Raw genomic sequence first — 18,293 nt, 5'->3', positions numbered from 1 at the left:
TATTGGTCTCTTATGCAGGAAAGTCGTACTGTGGCGCTGAAGGTTCTTAACCCCTTCGATGCTGCGCAGATTCCGCCGCTGTGCTGGCGGAATCTTGCGCGGGCGGGGTCATGACGGAATGGTTCCGTCATGAGCACAGCTCAACCGTGGGTCATGACGGAACCATTCCGTCATGAGCACCGAAGGGGTTAAAGAACAATTTGTTGACATTGTGCGTGGAAGTTGCTTGTTTGTAGTCGCATCGAAGATAACAATAAGAACAATTGCATGTTTCCTCACAATTTATGCTGTGATGGAACCATCAAGAAGGTGTGTAATGCATGTCGGAGCGCAAACTTGCCGCCAGGTCCAGAGCCACTTATAAAATTAGCACTACTTTAGGGTATATGGAGGTAGCTGTTAATTCAGAAAAAGTGTGATGAAGTATTTCCGGATTTCACTAGTAGCACAAGTCCATCGCAGCCAGGGGCGCGAGAAAGCATCTATTGGGTGTACCTCAGATGTTAAAAGCAGAGAAGTAGTATTGCAAGATTCCTAAGATATGTTAGAATTTACACCGAAAAGTTTAATGGTAAAGTGCTTTATGCCTCTAAAGAATAATCAAATAAGAGAGCTGTTGCTCATTTGGCCCAATCAAGTTTTGTGTCAACTGATTTTGTATGTGCATGATATTTGTGTAGCTTGACCCTAGTCAGAAGTCAATGAACTGTAAACTACAGAGATCAACAGAGTAGACTAGTCTATCTACACCTTCCACTGGCATTACCCGAATTGCTGAAGATTACATAGTAGGCCACCACAGTTTTGTGTGGCACACTGTTATCCATTGACTTGAAAGGTAGGTGTTGGTCTCCATGAAACCAACACCAAATTATTTTACCTACTTCAAATTCTCAAGGTTGGCCATGGCTAGAATTAAATCAAGTAGTTGTACCAGATGGTCTGACTAATCCGATATATATTTCACTTCATTAAATACCACCTTTTGGATGTGAGACCGCAGTCTGCATCATGAGATGTTCTAGATGATGAGAACATTTCTCCCTGTCATGTTAATTCCCTGGTTACTTACTGGTAATCTTCATTACCCTTAGTCCATCTCGTCCTCGTGACAGTTATTAAAAAAGTGAGGAAATGTTACTTCACAACAGGAGCAAAAAACAGGAGGATCCATTCCTGCTACAATGTGGGTGCCAAAAAGGGAGCTGGTACTCTGCGGTCCTCCTGTGCCAAAGGGCTGGCAGGAGGAAGCGTGGGTCCAGATGTAGTGACTGTGATGAGGACGAGATGGATTAAGGGTAATGAAGTGAAGATTATGATAAATAACTGGGACACTATCTCTACTTCCCGTGTCCTCTTTCCAGTCATTACAAAGTGAGGTATACCATAGCTGAAGTCCTCTGACAATTATAAGCTCAAACAAAACAAGGGAAAATATTTTTTAGAATGCAGCCATCCAAAATGTACTGAATTCCAAACGGAGTGCTACAACTATCCAGTTACACTGCATAATTCAAGCTGAAGCACAAATAAGCATCAGAGATATTGATCAGATGGTAATGCTTAACCAAAGTATATTCAGAGGACTAAGCCGCTGCCCTACATATCTCTTGAATTTATACTCCCTGGAATTCTGCCCAGGAGGCAGCCACTCACCTAGAATATCTCCCTTGGACTGGAAGATCCACAGGACTATCCTGTAAAGCCAGCAAGATGGTAGACGTAATCCGTCTACTGATAGTCAAGGTAGACATAAACGAAAATACTCTGTTAATATCCAGAGTGCTCAAGCAATTGTTCTTCTGCTTTACAGGGAGTAGGAAAGAAAGATGGAAGAAGAAACTCTTGAGTTCTAGGAAAAACAGAATTCACTTTAGGAACAAAAGTAGGATCAGGCCTCAGAATGACTCAATGAGCCACAAACCGAATAAATATAGGAGTACACCTTAAGGCTTTCAATTCACCAATCCTTCTGGCCGATGTGATAGCCACCAGAAACAAGACTTTTTAAAGGAAAGAAACTTAAAATCCACTTCCTCTAAAGGTTCAAAAGGTTCAAAAGGAGGATACGGTAAGGCTTTAAGAACCAAGAGAAAATTCCAAACTAAGAGATAGGCTTTTTTGGAGGTTGTGAGACAGAGAAGCTCCTAAAGAGTACAGAAATTAAGGAAGTAAGACTTCTTAGCAAACCACTGAGACCTTGGAGTAAAGAGAGAGATAGGTTCAATTAAAAGCCATCTGTTAGACCTGGCACCATTGGCGTAGGTCTCCCTTCCATTTTTGTCGTTTATGTTCCCTTCATGGTTGCTGGCATTAGATGTTCGGGGCGCTGTGCCACTGCCATTCAGTGACACAGTGCGGATGCTCCTTATTATGAAATAACTGATGAACCGGTGTAGTCCTAGTAGTACCAAGGAACATGCTAGGGAGGTCGAAATTTTGTATGCTGCCGCTCCAAATATTTAACGTGCATCTGGTAGTAGTGATTGTCTTTATGTTCTGCGTGTGCAATTGCTGCTTTTGGAAAGTAGGTGTCTTTTGGTCTAAGTCTTTCTGTGTGTTTCGCTGGTATGTGTATTGGTTGTCTGGTTTAGAGGGCCAGGGCAGGCCGGGGCCAACCTGGGTCGAATGGAGCAATCTGCCGTTAAAGTATGGGGAGGGGTAATCCCTTTGATCTGAGCAGGGCTGTGCCTGGCAAGGTGAATGATGGCTCCATCTCCCGCTGGGTGTCTGATGGTGGGCCCCTCTCCCTGGAAGGGAGGATGCAGCCTCGTAAATAAAGTGACCCAAGTCGACACCAAACTGGTTCTGGCCGGGTCTAGTGATTTGTGACTTTCTCAAGAACAAAGACTTTAGGGGTATAAAGATCTGAGCTGAAACCCCTTCACGGTGTGTAACTTCTGGATGCAAAGACGAAACTCTGGCCGTGTAACGAGAGGAAGAGGACTTTGAAACTTTCATCCATCCACTGAAGCAACTACCCAAGGGCCTGAATTGAGCTTGCCCCCTGCCGAAGTCTCAGGGACATTAGACTCCATTCCTCAGCAGCCCGGATTCCTATTGAGAGAAATCCTACTCACAGGAGAGGCCTCTGTCGAGAAATCCAAGGCCTCTGGATCTACTGTGGGGAACGCCGCTTTTGCTTGTCTAGGAAACTTATTGCTATTGCCATTGTGGGCCGCTGCAGCTGAGAAGCTGTGTCGCTGAGTGCCCGCATTTGCCTTTTCTACGGAAACTATTGCTATCGCCATTGTGGGCCGCTGCAGTTGAGAAGCTGCGCCGCTGAGTGCCCGCATTTGCCTTGTCTACGGAAACTATTACTATCGCCATTGTAGGCCGTTGTAGTTGAGAAGTGTTGGAGCCGGCCTCGTGGCGTGGTCCTGTTCCCCCTCGCTCAGCCACACGAGGTCCCACGCACCTCGGGCCCCTCCATCTTGGATTACACGTCACTCCACGTGACCACCTCCGTGACCCTGCTCTACCCGGCCTCGGTCCCAGCGAGGCCCGACATCGAGGCGCCAACTCCTGGCCCGGGGATACCACGTGAGCCCTTCCCACTCCCGGCGGAGGGCAGTATCGATGGGACCCCCAACCGTCCTTCCACACCTAGGTGCGATCGCCCCACAGCTCTCTGGGGCCTGGCGCCTCTCCTGCTGGGCGTCTGGCCGCGCCCTACCCGGCCTCTCCGCCCCCCTGGGCGCAAGGGTCCGGACATCAAAGGGCTCAAGACCTATATCTGGGGCGACCCGACAACAAGATGACAGTTGTATCCCGGAGTCAAGAGCCCTGCTGATCGGATCGCGGCTGACCCTACGGAGAAAGACTCTTCCTGAACCTACCTACTGAGCCCTGCTGACGACGTCGCGGCTCCATCGTGCTTACAAGACCTTCACGAACCTTTGGGGCCCTGCTGACGCCGTCGCGGCCCGACCTTGTTGCAACAGACCATCAGAGCCCAGCTGACCTCGTCGCGGCTCGACCGAAGCGGACTTACCACCGGAGCCCTGCTGACTGTGTCGCATGCTCGACCCAAGCGGAACCTCCACCTGAGCCCTGCAGACGCCGTCGCGGCTCTCCACGTCCGAGCCGCTCTGAGACCAGCACCCAAGGTCTGGCGCAGAGCCTTCCCGTACCTGACTGGTACTAAGACTATCCTGCTACCCTATCCCTCCAAGAACATTGAGACTCTTACCGGATCACTCGATCCCATTGTAAATATTGAAACGTACTCCTTTTTATATAAAGAACCAAGATAAGCAACTGATACGGAGTCCTGTGTGGTGGTGGTACTGGGCCTAGTACGATTATAGGAGAAGGGCCTCTCCTAGGAGGCTTCTCAGCGGCACTCGGCTATAACTTGGCGGTAGGAAGGTGCCCGGAGTAGTCCCTCCGACTCCCCGGTGGTCCTCCCTCCAACATTTGGTGGCCAGCGACGGGATCCGAGCCAGACGCAATCGTACAAGCAAGTAACGCACCCACTACCTAACCAGACGGAAAAAAGAAAAGGGAACCATGGACGGCCAAGAAGCAACCGTGGCCGCAACCTTCCAGCTGGAAAAACTGGAAGAATACACCCACAAAGAACTAAAACAATTCTGCAAGGACAAAGGGATCCCAACCACAGGATTGGGCACCAAGGAAGAAATGCAGAAAGCCCTGAAAACCTGGGCCGAAGCCGAGGCCACTCCACCCCGCACCGAAGGGACCTCGGCCCGGAACGAAAACCTGCCAACCACAACCCCGACAGATGGGGGGGCGAGGCATTCCAGAAGCCAGCCTATCCCACGAAGAAATACGAGAACGAGAGAGGGTCCGGGCACACGAAATGGACCTCGCACGACTCCGGCTGGACGGCGAGCTCCAGCTGGCGGAGAAGAAAATGGCCCTGGAGCAACTACGGCTGCAAGAGGAAATCGAGGAAAAGAAACGGCATCGGGAACTCGAAGAGAGACGGCTAACCCTCGAGCTTGAGAGGAGCCTCAAAGAACTCGAACTAAAATCCAAAACGGGGGAGACCAGCACCCCCGGGGCCCGGGATGCTCTGCCACTGACCGAGCCAAAGGTTCATATCCCCAAGGATGTTGTCAAGGAGTACTATAAGAACGACGACATCCAGCAGTGGTTCCGAGCCTACGAGGTAGCCATGACCTCCCATTGGGTACCCCGGAAGGATTGGGGTGCCGGCCTATGTGGGAGGTTCCTCAGCGAGGGCCGTGATACCCTGCTGCAACTCCCCGACGCAGTGATGACCTCCTACGATCACATGAAGGAAGCCCTACTCACCCGCTACGGACTATCAGCCGAGATGTACCGGCAGCGCTTCCGGGACTGCAAGAAGCTCCCCGGTACCACCTGGGTCGAGTACGTGGACTTCTTCAGCCGGGCCTTTGAAGGATGGATAAAAGGGAGCAAGGTCACCTCGTACAATGAACTGTTCGACCTCATTGTCTGGGAGCACCTCGCCAACAACTGCTTTGTGGAACTAAGGCAACACCTCCTAGACAGTAAGTTGACCGAGCCCCGGAAGCTCGCCGCCGAAGCAGACCGATGGGTCAACACAAGGGTCCCCCGGAACCCCGTGGGGGACTACCAACGGAGTACCATGGGACCTCCTCGCCAGCGGGGCAGAGGAGGGGGGTCCCACCGCAGCCGAGAATTCCCGGCCGGACCGACCAGAAGCCCGCCACGAGGCCAAGTCGCCAACCACACGTCCCCGACCCTGGGCCGAAGGGGGACCCCCATCGCCCGACCGGGACCCCGACCACCAGTGACCTGCTTCGGCTGTCAGCAGACCGGCCACTATGCGAGCGACCCGGCCTGCCCCGCGAACCGACGACACGGGACCGCTGGGCCCCCTCCCCGACAAATAGCCGCCGCTGCCCTGGGGGAAGGAGAAGAAGAGGAGGAAAGCCGCGAGGACGGGTCCCCCGAGTGGGAACCGGCAGCCATGTCGCTCGTCTGCCTGGGCTCCCGCGAAATGGTGCCCCGAGCGGCCATCCCAAGCAACACCCAGAAGTACCAGCAGTGGGTCACCATCAACGGACGACGGGCCGAAGCCCTCCGGGACACTGGGGCTAGCGTGACCGCTGTCCGCTGCCACCTAGTGACCCCCGAGCAAATCCTGCCACATGTCCTATGCCCTGTCCGGACAGCGGACAACACCGAAAGCATGTGCCGGATGGCCAGGATCCCCTTCGAGTGGGGAGGAGTGTCCGGCACCCTAAAAGTGACTGTCCGCGACGACGCCCCTGTGGACTGCCTCCTGGGGAATGACCTAGAGAGCTCCCCCTGGGCCCAGGTGGAGCGCCGAGAGCATCTGGGGATGCTAGGGCTGCCTGAGTGGGCCTGCGCCACCACCCGGTCCATGACCGCCCAACCCGCCGCTGCCGCGGCCACCGACCGGCCTACGGGCCCAGAACTATCACCCTCCTCCGGCACGGAGGAACCCGACGATGAGGCCGGGCCATCCGAACTGTCTCCCGACGAGGCCGCCTCCCTCAGCGAGATCCCCTAGCTGGCTCAGTGGCGCCACGATGGGGGCCCCACCCGCGAACAATTCCAGCAAGAGCAGAGGGCCTGCCCGTCCCTCGAGGGGGCCCAACAGCAAGCGGCCGCCCAGGCCTTGGGGGACCCCTCGGGAACCCACTGGGTCTATTGGGACAAGGACTTACTATACAGCGAGCAGAAGGTCGCCGAGCTGGGAGCCGGCCGGGTGTTGGTGGTTCCCCTCCGGTTCCGGGAGTTCCTCCTGAACCTGGCGCATGACGTGCCCCTCGCCGGACACCTCGGGCGGGACAAGACTTACAGCCGCCTAGTGACCCATTTCTATTGGCCCTGAATGCGGAGGGACGTGGACCACCACTGCCGGTCCTGCCAGACCTGCCAGGCTAGCGGAAAAACTAGGGGTCGAGTTAAAGCCCCCCTCCAACCATTTCCAGCCGTCCACACCCCGTTCAAACGAGTGGGGATCGACATCGTGGAGCCCCTCGACCCCCGAACCGCCCTAGGACACCGCTTCATCCTGGTACTGGTCGACCACGCCACCCGATACCCTGAGGCCATCCCACTCCGCACTGTGACAGCTCCAGTGGTGGGCCGGGCCCTGATGGGCATCTTCTCCAGGGTGGGGTTCCCCCGAGAGGTGGTGAGCTACAGGGGTACGAACTTTATTTCAAAATACATGAAATCCCTCTGGCAACAATACGGGGTCACCTACAGATTCACTACCCCTTACCACCCCCAGGGGAACGGACTGGTTGAGCGGTTCAACAGGACACTAAAAGGGATGATCAAAGGTCTGGAAGAGCCCCTGCGAAGGAGGTGGGATGTCCTGCTGCCCTGCCTCCTGTTCGCCTATCGAGAGGTACCACAGAAATCCCTGGGCTTCAGCCCCTTCGAACTATTGTATGGGCACCCCGTCCGAGGGCCCCTCAGCCTGGTCAAGGAGGGCTGGGAGGCAAACGTCCAAGATGCCCCCCCCGACGTCTACCGGTACCTCCTGACCCTACGGAACCAGACTCGGAAGTTCCGGGCCCTGGCAGAAGCCAACCTCGAAGCCAGCCAAGAAGACATGAAGCGCTGGTATGACGCAAATGCCTCGACCGTCGAGTTCGAGCCAGGCCAGCAAGTCTGGGTCATGTCACCCGTGGACCCCTGCGCCCTGCAGGACAAGTGGGCCGGGCCCTTCAAGGTGGTTGAGAGGAAGAGCCCCGTCACCTACCTAGTCGACATGGAGTCCCCGAGGAACCCCCTCCGGGTCCTGCACGCCAACCGGCTCAAGCCCCACTTTGCCCGGACTGAACTAAGCCTGCTGCTGGCTACTGATGATGGGGGCGAAAGCGACTCCGAGCCCCTGCCAGACCTCCTGGGGTCCTCGGGCCAAGACGGTTCCTTGGAGGGAGTCCACCTCTCCGACACGCTGACCCCAGAACAGCGCCATGACTGCCGGAGGCTGCTGCAACCCTTTGCTGCCCTCTTCTCTCTCACGCCCGGGGTGACCCCCTGGTGCGTACACGACGTGGATACCGGGGACAGCCCCCTGTGCGACATCGCGCCTACCGAGTACCTGACCGAGTCCGGGCCTGCATACAGACCGAGGTCGCCAAGATGCTCGCCCTCGGAGTCATTAAGCCCTCAGACAGCCCGTGGGCCAGCCTGGTGGTCTTGGTGCCGAAGGCTGCCGCCCCCGGTACTTCTCCGGAACTCCGATTTTGTGTAGACTACCGGGGCCTGAACGCAGTCACCAAGACCGATGCCCACCGCTTTTGAAGTCCTCAAGGCGGCCATGTGTGCTGCCCCGGTGCTCCAGGCCCCGGACTACAGCAAGGAATTTGTGGTGCAGACCGACGCATCAGAGTACGGGGTCGGGGCGGTCCTCTCCCAGATGGACGCCGAGGGCCTCGACCGACCTGTGGCCTTTATCAGCCGCCGACTGCTGCCACGAGAACAGAGGTGGAGCACCATCGAGCGGGAGGCCTTCGCTGTGGTATGGGCTCTCATCATCAAAGTATCTTTATTCGGATATTAAAACATCCAGAAAAGAACAATATATTTACATATTTCATATACAATAATATGAACAGTTCATCATAAAACATTAAAATAAAACATATCTAATGGGCCATTCCAAGATCTCAATAGCAGAGTTGGGCCTAAGATTTGTGCTAAATTGCAAATTCATAGTTTTTATAAAGTGCAGTGTGCTAACAGCTATACAGATAGGGGATACCAACACATAAACATTGATTAAAATACAAGATCGTAGTTTACATAAGATCAATCAATTTAAAATAAGCCGTAGCCTAAATAAAACAAACTTCTTTTAACATCCCAAGTACTCTAAACATTGCGAGACAGCAATTGCGAAAACTCCACATATTATCTCCTGTTCTGTGTAAAGTGTAAAACTATCTTACGGGTGGACTTTAATCCGGGTGCCTCAACTACAGTATCCGGCAAACAGAATAACTTACGCCTCCCTTCTAGAATTCCTCAATTTCACGGCTAATCTTAAAAAATTTACAGTACAGAACAAGGTAAAGGGTTCCGCGGAAAGTTTTAAGTATAGAAGAGCTACTTGGGTGAATTTATTCACTCTTAGGATGGTTTTTAAAAAAAGAGCCCGCGGATATTCATATAGTGGACAAAAGAATACAAAATGTAGGGTGTCCTGTGGAGATCCCAGATCGCAGCCACAGGGACCCTTTGAACCAATATCTTTCGTGTACCCTGCGGGAACTGCTAAAATATGATGTAAGAGATCCAGTCTGAATCTGGTCATTAAAAACCTATCGTTTTTGTTGTAGATCAGTGCCAGATAGGGTTCTAGTCCTACAACAGATTTTGTTAATATATGAGATCTCACTTACCCTTTCAGAATTTCGCTGTCTTCTCGGGCACAGGCTATCCGCCTCATATATTCTGCTTTCAACATGACCTTTAGCTGCGGAGTTAGGGACGTTGGTTCCTTAAAGTATTTTGCAAAACCCAACCACTCCAGTTTATCCTGAACATATTTAAGCCATGGTATCTTATGACCTTTCTCCCTGTTAATACAGTCTATTAATATTTCTCTGCTTAGACTTCCTTCAGGGTTGGTCCAGATTTTAATCCAACACTGTAAGGGCTTAAAACTTAATCTGTCGGAGATATAGGGAATCCCTAGCTCCTCATGAATAATATAGGCCGGTATGCTTTGAGGAACCTGCAAGATCCTCCTAAGAAACTTATTTTCCTCTAATTGTACAGTGGACATGTTTCTGAATCCCCAAACCTCACTCCCATACATGATTTTGGAACAACAGATTGAATTATATAAGTTCAATATTTCCAACACTGACCAACGACCTAATCTCGTGGCACGATTCATGATTGAGCCCATTATGCTCACGTGCTGTTTGCGTTTTGGGCTCTCAAGAAGCTCCGGCCCTACCTTTTCGGCACCCTCTTCAGGGTCCAGACTGACCACCGACCCCTGCGGTGGCTCATGCAAATGCGGGGCGAGAACCCCAAGCTGTTGCGATGGTCCATCTCGCTGCAAGGGATGGACTTCACCGTGGAACACCGGCCCGGCAACGACCACGCCAATGCTGACGGCCTGTCCCGATTCTTCCGCCTCGGCGAGGAGAACCCCCAAGGAGATGGGTGACTCTCCCTGCCTTCAGCTGGGGGGGACGCGTGTTGGAGCCGGCCTCGTGGCGTGGTCCTGTTCCCCTTCGCTCAGCCGCACGAGGTCCCACGCACCTCGGGGCCCCTCCATCTTGGATTACACGTCACTCCACGTGACCACCTCCGTGACCCTGCTCTACCCGGCCTCGGTCCCAGCGAGGCCCGACATCGAGGCGCCAACCCCTGGCCCGGGGGATACCACGTGAGCCCTTCCCACTCCCGGCGGAGGGCAGTATCGATGGGACCCCCAACCGTCCTTCCACACCTAGGTGCGATCGCCCCACAGCTCTCTGGGGCCTGGCGCCTCTCCTGCTGGGCGTCTGGCCGCGCCCTACCCAGCCTCCCCAGCCTCTCCGCCCTCCTGGGCGCAAGGGTCCGGACATCAAAGGGCTCAAGGCCTATATCTGGGGCGACCCGACAACAAGATGACAGTTGTATCCCGGAGTCAAGAGCCCTGCTGATCGGATCGCGGCTGACCCTACGGAGAAAGACTCTTCCTGAACCTACCTACTGAGCCCTGCTGACGACGTCGCGGCTCCATCGTGCTTACAAGACCTTCACGAACCTTTGGGGCCCTGCTGACGCCGTCGCGGCCCGACCTTGTTGCAACAGACCATCAGAGCCCAGCTGACCTCGTCGCGGCTCGACCGAAGCGGACTTACCACCGGAGCCCTGCTGACTGTGTCGCGGCTCGACCCAAGCAGAACCTCCACCTGAGCCCTGCAGACGCTGTCGCGGCTCTCCACGTCCGAGCCGCTCTGAGACCAGCACCCAAGGTCTGGCGCAGAGCCTTCCCGTACCTGACTGGTACTAAGACTGTCCCGCTACCCTATCCCTCCAAGAACATTGAGACTCTTACCGGATCACTCGATCCCATTGTAAATATTGAAACGTACTCCTTTTTATATAAAGAATCAAGATAAGCAACTGATACGGAGTCCTGTGTGGTGGTGGTACTGGGCCTAGTACGATTATAGGAGAAGGACCTCTCCTAGGAGGCTTCTCAGCGGCGCTCGGCTATAACTTGGCGGTAGGAAGGTACCCGGAGTAGTCCCTCCGACTTCCCGGTGGTCCTCCCTCCAACAAGAAGCTGTGCCGCTGGGTGCCCGCATCTGCCCTACTACGAGAATCCGAACCACCGCCACTGTGGGCCGCAGCAGCCGAGGAGCTGTGTCGCTGCAGGCCCGCATTGGCTTTGCTACAAGAGTCCTTGCTATCATTGTTTTGGGCTGCCGCCATCGAGGAGCGGTGCCACTGAGTGCCCATCCTTACTTTGCCACAAGAATCATCGCTATCGCGGGCCGCTGCAGCTGAAGAGCTGTGCCGCTGAGTGTCCACACTAGTCCCACATCGGGAGCCTCATCAACTTCCGCGTGCGCCGCTGGGTGCCGCGCCCGTCCCAGGATTACCGTAAGTGCACGCTACGGAACGCATCCGCCCAAAAACAGGGTCCGCTGTGGGTCCGCCTGCTATCCGGCACCTTCCCTGAGTAGCTGTGCACCGTGCCCCTTTACCCTAAGTATCTGTAATTACGTGCATTGTGGTTCTTTGAGCATTTCTCAGTTTCATGTTTAATCTATTTAAAGATAACTATTTTTTATAACTACTTGTGGTGTCTATTTTGTAGCGATTTCCTGCGTTATTGTGCATGGTCCTAAATGATTCACACACTGCCTCTGAGATAGGCCTGTCTGCTCGTGCTACGTTACCACAGGGTTGAGCAGGGGTAATCAAAGGGTGTAGCCCCCTTACTCTGACTTAGGAAGGAGGGTCACTATTCGACATCGGCGCCAGCCACTGTCGACTAGAGGCCCCCATTTCTAACATTGGTGGTCAGCGGTGAGGATCAGTACTTGCATTTATGATCCTCATACAGTAACCAGTGTACGCTACTAGTGAGGATAAACCACGTACGGTTTGATTTTGGTTCTATTGCAGACTGTGATTGCCTGTCAAGTATTTTTGCTGTTCTGCGCTGACTGTGATTGCCAGCCAGGTGATTTTGGTTCTATTGCTGACTGTGATTGCCAGCCAAGTATTTTTGTTGTTCTGCGCTGACTGTGGTTGCCAGCCAGGTGATTTTGGTTCTATTGCTGACTGTGATTGCTAGCTAAGCATTTTTGTTGTTCTGCGCTGACTCTTGTTGCCAGCCAGGTGATTTTGGTTCTATTGCTGACTGTGATTGCCAGTCAAGTATTGTAGTTGTTCTGTGCGGACTGTGATTGTCAGGCAGGTAAAACATATATATATATTTTTTTGGTTCTGGTCTATTGTTGACTGTAGTTACCAGTCATGTCTACACTGGGTAGGCCAACCTCCAATGCTTCGGAGGATTTCCTCTTTGAGGAAGATAGGTTAGAAACATACACTGCCAAACAGCTAATGTCTTTTTGCAAGCGATTCACCTTCCCTGTTGCGGGCCTCTCTAGGTATGAGGAATATCAGAAGGCCCTTAAGGCCTGGATGGAGGCAAGAGAGTACGCCAGGAATGAGGAAGAGAACGCTGGAGGGCAGCAGGATGATGAAGTGGGTTTAGTGGGAGGTAAGGCACTTTCCAACCGAGGTACTAGTGTGTCCTCAAAGAGCCTGTCTCCAGAAGAGATGGAGGACCGAGAGAGAGATAGGAGGCATAGTTTGGAGATGGCCAAATTGGAAGGTCAGAAGTACCTAGAGAGCAAAAAATTGTATATTGAGAATAATAGGTTGGCATTTGAACTGGAGAAAATGAAACTTGAGCATCAGAGAGTATTGAGGGAGTTGGAGATCAAAGCTAAGAGTTGGGAGATCTCACCCTCTGGTGGCAGCATACCTTTAGTACCTACCAAGAGTAGAGTGTACATCCCCAAGGATGTCATCAAGGATTTCCATAAGAGTGAGGATATTGGGCAATGGTTTGCTGCATACGAGATAGCCATGGTGTCCCACCGGATCCCTGAGAAGGATTGGGGAGCGGGGTTGTGGGGACGCTTTGTGAGTGATGGGAGGGATACCCTGTTAGACCTGCCTGAGCAGAGCAGGATGGTGTATGCCCATATGAAAGAGGCCTTGATGACGCGTTATGGTTTGACCCCAGAAATGTACAGGCAGAGGGGTAAACAGAGAGAGTTCCAGAGAGGGCCCCAAATTAATTCCCCAGGGAGCCAAGGAGTGGTGTCCCAGCCTCCCCCTGAAAAGAAGCCCATGCCCCCGACAGGTAGGCCTGTTCAGAGGGGGCCCCTTACTTGCTTTAAGTGTGGTCAAGTGGGCCACAGGTATTATGATCCTCGGTGTCCCCTGAAGGACACTAATGCACCACCCCGTGCACCCCCGGGAAGAGATGGGTGTCCAAAGTGGGTGGGATCCCGTAGAACAGACCCTTGTCTCGCTAGGAGACTTTGAGAAGGTCCCTAACCCCGCACTGCCTGCTAACACTAAGAAGTACAGGCAGAGGGTAATAATCAGTGGCCATAGGGTGAAGACTCTGAGGAACACAGGGGCTAGTGTGACTGCTGTCAGCTCCCGGATGGTGTCCAAAGAGCAGATTGTCCCACATGCTTTCTGCCCAGTAGTGTCAGCAGACAACTCTGAGAGCCAGTGTGAAGTGGCTCAAGTTCCCTTTGAGTGTGACTGCTGTCAGCTCCCGGATGGTGTCCAAAGAGCAGATTGTCCCACATGCTTTCTGCCCAGTAGTGTCAGCAGACAACTCTGAGAGCCAGTGTGAAGTGGCTCAAGTTCCCTTTGAGTGGGGGGGGGGTCTGTTGGTCAACGATTTAGAGAACTCACTGTGGGCTACGGTGGAGAGGAAGTCTCATTTGGAAATGTTGGGTCTGCCTGTGTGGGCGTGTGCGACCACTCGGTCCATGGCAGCCAGTAAGGATGTGCAGAAGGACCTGGAGCCTGAAAGTATGGCCCAGGCCCCTGCCTTAAAGAGAAGGGGCAGGGGGCGCGGGAAACTGGCCCCCATGGTTCCCACGGTCCAGGAAGGAGCAGACCTTGAGGGGGATGCCCTGGAACCTACAGGGGAACAAGTAGCTGAACTGGGGACCTACCGGGGATGACCCATTGGCAGCAGGAAGGAGGGCCCACCAGGGAGGAATTTTGTGAACAGCAGACAACATGCCCTTCTCTTGAGGGACTGCGGCGGCAGGCCACAGCCCAGGCAACAGGTGACCAGTCAGGATCACATCTGATCTATTGGGAGAATGACCTTCTTTACAGCGAGCCTAAGGCTGCTGAGCCTGGGTCAGCCCGTGTGCTGGTGGTACCCCAGAGCTTCAGAGCCTTCCTACTGAGGTTGGCTCACGATGTACCATTGGCCGGACATCTGGGGCAGACCAAGACCTTTGAGAGGCTGGTCACCCACTTCTATTGTCCCCAGAGGCTCAAGAGCTCAGATGCTCACTGCAGGAGATGTGAGACTTGCCAGGCAAGTGGAAAGAGCGGGGGAAGATCAAGGCCTCGCTCCAGCCCTTCCCGGTTGTCAGTACTCCATTCGAGCGAATGGGTATTGAGATTGTGGGGCCTCTGGTCCCCAAGACATCCATAGGCAACAGGTTCATCCTGGTCTTGGTGGACCATGCCACCCGGTACCCTGAAGCAATCCCCCTCAGGACAGTGACGGCCCCCATGGTGGGACGCGCACTGATAGGGATTTTCTCCCGTGTGGAATTCCCCAGAGAGGTGGTGTCCGATAGGGGTTCTAATTTCATTTCCAAATATATGAAGTCTCTGTGGGAGGAGTGCGGAGTAACGTACAAGTTCACGACTCCTTACCACCCCAAGGTAACAGGCTGGTTGAGTGATTCAACCGGACCCTTAAGGGCATGATTATGGGCCTATGAGGCATAAGTGGGACGTCCTCTTGCCATGCCTGTTGTTTGCTTACCGTGAGGTGCCACAGAAGTCTCTAGGGTTCAGTCCCTTTGAACTGCTCTATGGTCACCCGGTAAGAGAGCCTCTGAGTCTGGTCAAGGAAGGCTGGGAGCAATCTCCCAGGAAGCCTCCCCAGGATGGGTTTAGCTACATGCTGGCCTTCAGGAACCAAACTCGGCGTTTCAGGAAACTTCTGAGGCAAATCCGGAAGCCAGCCAGGAAGAGATGAAACGCTGGCACGATCAGAATGCCACTCTGATCGAGTTTCAGCCTGGTCAGAAGGTGTGGGTCATGGCCCCAGTGGAGCCCTGTGTGCTCCAGGATAAGTGGACCGGCCCCTTTGAGGTGGTGGAGCGCAAGCGTCCTGTTACCTACTTGGTGTGCTTGCAGTCTCCCAGGATCCCTCTGCGGGTCCTGCATGTCAACATCCTGAAGCCCACTTTGAGAGGTCTGAAGTGGGCATGCTACTAGCTCCAGATGCTGGAACGGAAGAGGAGAGTGAGCCTCCTCCCGACCTCCTGTGAGCCAATGAAAAAGATGGGTCAGTGGAGGGCGTGGTCCTCTCCACCACACTGACCCCTGAACAGCAGAGTGATGTCGCCGACAGTTGGGGCAATTCAGTGATCTGTTCTCCCTGGTGCCTAGTGTCACCGATTGGTGGGTCCATGACGTGGACACTGGGTATAGTCCTCCCGTGAAGCATAAGGCTTACCGAGTGACTGACCGGGTCAGAGCGTACATTAGGGAGGAGGTCTCCAAAATATTTGCTTTAGGGGTGATTGAGTCCTCTAGCAGCCCTTGGTCCAGCCCAGTGGTCCTGGTACCCAAGGCTGCGGTGCCTGGTGCCACCCCAGAACTTCGGTTCTGCGTGGACTACCGAGGTCTCAATTCAGTCTCCAAGACTGACGCGCACCCCATCCCCAGAGCCGATGAGCTCATAGATCGGCTAGGGGCTGCACGGTACCTCAGCACGTTTGATTTGACGTCCGGGTTCTGGCAGATCGCCTTGACCGATGGGGCAAAGGAGAGGTCGGCGTTCTCCACGCCTGACGGACACTACCAGTTCCGGGTGATGCCCTTTGGGATGAAGAATGCCCCTGCCACCTTCCAGAGGTTGGTCAACAGAGTGTTGGTTGGGCTGGAAGATTTCAGCGCCGCCTACCTGGATGACATTGCAGTGTTTAGTTCCTCATGGGGGGCCACCTGCGCCACCTCAGGGAAGTGTTGATGGCACTGCGAACGGCAGGCCTCACAATCAAGGCAAGCAAGTGCCAGATTGGGCAGGGTTCTGTGGTGTACTTAGGACATCAGGTTGGGAGCGGCCAGGTAGCGCCCCTACAATCCAAGATTGAATCCATCCTGGCTTGGGAGCCTCCAAGGACCCAGACACAGGTGAGAGCCTTTTTAGGACTCACAGGTTATTACAGGAGGTTTTTCAAAGGGTATGGAAACATTGTTGCACCCTTGACTGAGCTGACTTCTAAAAAGCAGCCAAAGATTGTGAACTGGACTGACACCTGTCAGAAAGCTTTCGATGCCCTGAAGACTGCCATGTGCTCCGCACCAGTACTCCTGCACCCAACTTTTCAAAGTAATGTGTTGTCCAGACAGACGCTTCTGAGCATGGTGTGGGGTCTGTTCTGTCACAGATCAATGAAGAGGGCCTAGACCAACCTGTGGCCTTCATTAGTAGAAGTTTGCTCCCCCGGGAACAGAGGTGGAGTGCAATTGAACGTGAGGCATTTGCTGTGGTCTGGGCATTGAAGAAGCTGAGACCATACCTGTTTGGGACTCACTTCTGGGTTCAGACAGACCACAGGCCCCTCAGATGGTTGATGCAGATGAGGGGGGGGGAATCCAAAGTTGTTGAGGTGGTCCATTTCTTGACTACTCTTGAAGACTTGTATTTATTAAACGAAACTTGATAGAAGAGTGAAGAACCACTAAGTGTCCATTATTCATGTTTGTACTCACGGTTTACACCATGTAATTTAATAACTGAAAAGACGTGTGCTAAGGAATGTTATATGTTCTCATAAAACTTAGGTTTGCCTTGGGGAGTTAGGTGGTTCTCCCCTCCTTTTAGCACCGCTAAACGACTGTTCGAATCATAATATTCTGTGTGAAGATTCCATGCGGCGCCAATATACCTAAAACATAACACCACTGTCCGGTAATTTCCCATTTCTCTACTAGGTATGGACTTTACAGTGGAACACTGCCCTGGTACAGAACACGCCAACGCTGACGGTCTGTCAAGATTTTTCCGCCTCAGTGATGAGAACTCCCAGGGGGTGGGTAGTTCTCCCCACATTTCAGCTGGAGGGGACACGTGTTAGACCTGACACTATTGGCGTAGGTCTCCCTTCCATTTTTGTCATTTATGTCCCCTTCATGGTTGCTGGTGTTAGATGTTCTGGGCGCTGTGCCACTGCCATTCAGTAACACAGCGCAAATGCTCCTTATTACAAAATAACTGATGAACCGGTGTAGTACCAAGAAACATGCTAGGGAGGTCGAATTTGGTATGCTTCCGCTCCAAATATTAACGTGCATCTGGTAGTAGTGATTGTCTTTATGTTCTGCGTGTGCAATTGGCGCTTTTGGAAAGTAGGTGTCTTTTTGTCTAAGTCTTTCTGTGTGTTTCGCTGGTATGTGTATTGGTTGTCTAGTTTAGAGGGCCAGGGCAGGTTTGGGCCGACCTGGGTCGAATGGAGCAATCTGCCGTTGAAGTATGGGGAGGGGTGACCCCTTTGATCTGAGCAGGGCTGTGCCCGGCAAGGTGAATGATGGCTCCACCTCCCGTTGGGTGTCTGATGGTGGGCCCCTCTCCCTGGAAGGGAGGATGCAGCCTCTTAAATAAAGTGACCCAAGTCGACACCAAACTGGTTCTGGCCGGGTCGAGTGATTTGTGACTTTCTCAAGAACAAAGACTTTAGGGGTATAAAGGTCTGAGCTGAAACCCCTTCGTGGTGTGTAACTTCGGGATGCCAAGACGAACCTCTGGCTATGTAACAAGAGGAAGAGGCCTGAATTGAGCTTGCCCCCTGCCGAAGTCTCAGGGACATTAGACTTCATTCCTCAGCAGCCCGGATTCCTATTGAGCGAAATCCTACTCTCAGGTGAGGCCTCTGTCGAGAAATCCAAGGCCTCTGGATCTACTGTGGGGATCGCCGCTTTTGCTTGTCTACGGAACTTATTGCTATCGCCATTGTGGGCCGCTGCAGCTGAGAAGCTGTGCCGCTGAGTACCCGCATTTGCCTTGTCTACGGAAA

The 18,293-nt window shown here is 53.4% G+C and overlaps 1 protein-coding gene across 8 annotated transcripts in view; it reads left to right on the top strand.

Moving 5' to 3' along the window:
• LOC146811426 (uncharacterized) overlaps window positions 1-18,293 on the top strand; it is a 277,144-nt gene that overhangs the window by 67,249 nt on the left and 191,602 nt on the right. The window lies entirely within an intron of this gene.

Source organism: Triturus cristatus, chromosome 7 (assembly GCF_964204655.1).
Source record: "Triturus cristatus chromosome 7, aTriCri1.1, whole genome shotgun sequence".
In the NCBI taxonomy this organism is placed as follows: Eukaryota; Metazoa; Chordata; class Amphibia; order Caudata; family Salamandridae; genus Triturus; species Triturus cristatus.
Note: the sequence above shows the minus strand (reverse complement) of the source record. Positions and strands in the feature narration are given on the sequence as shown.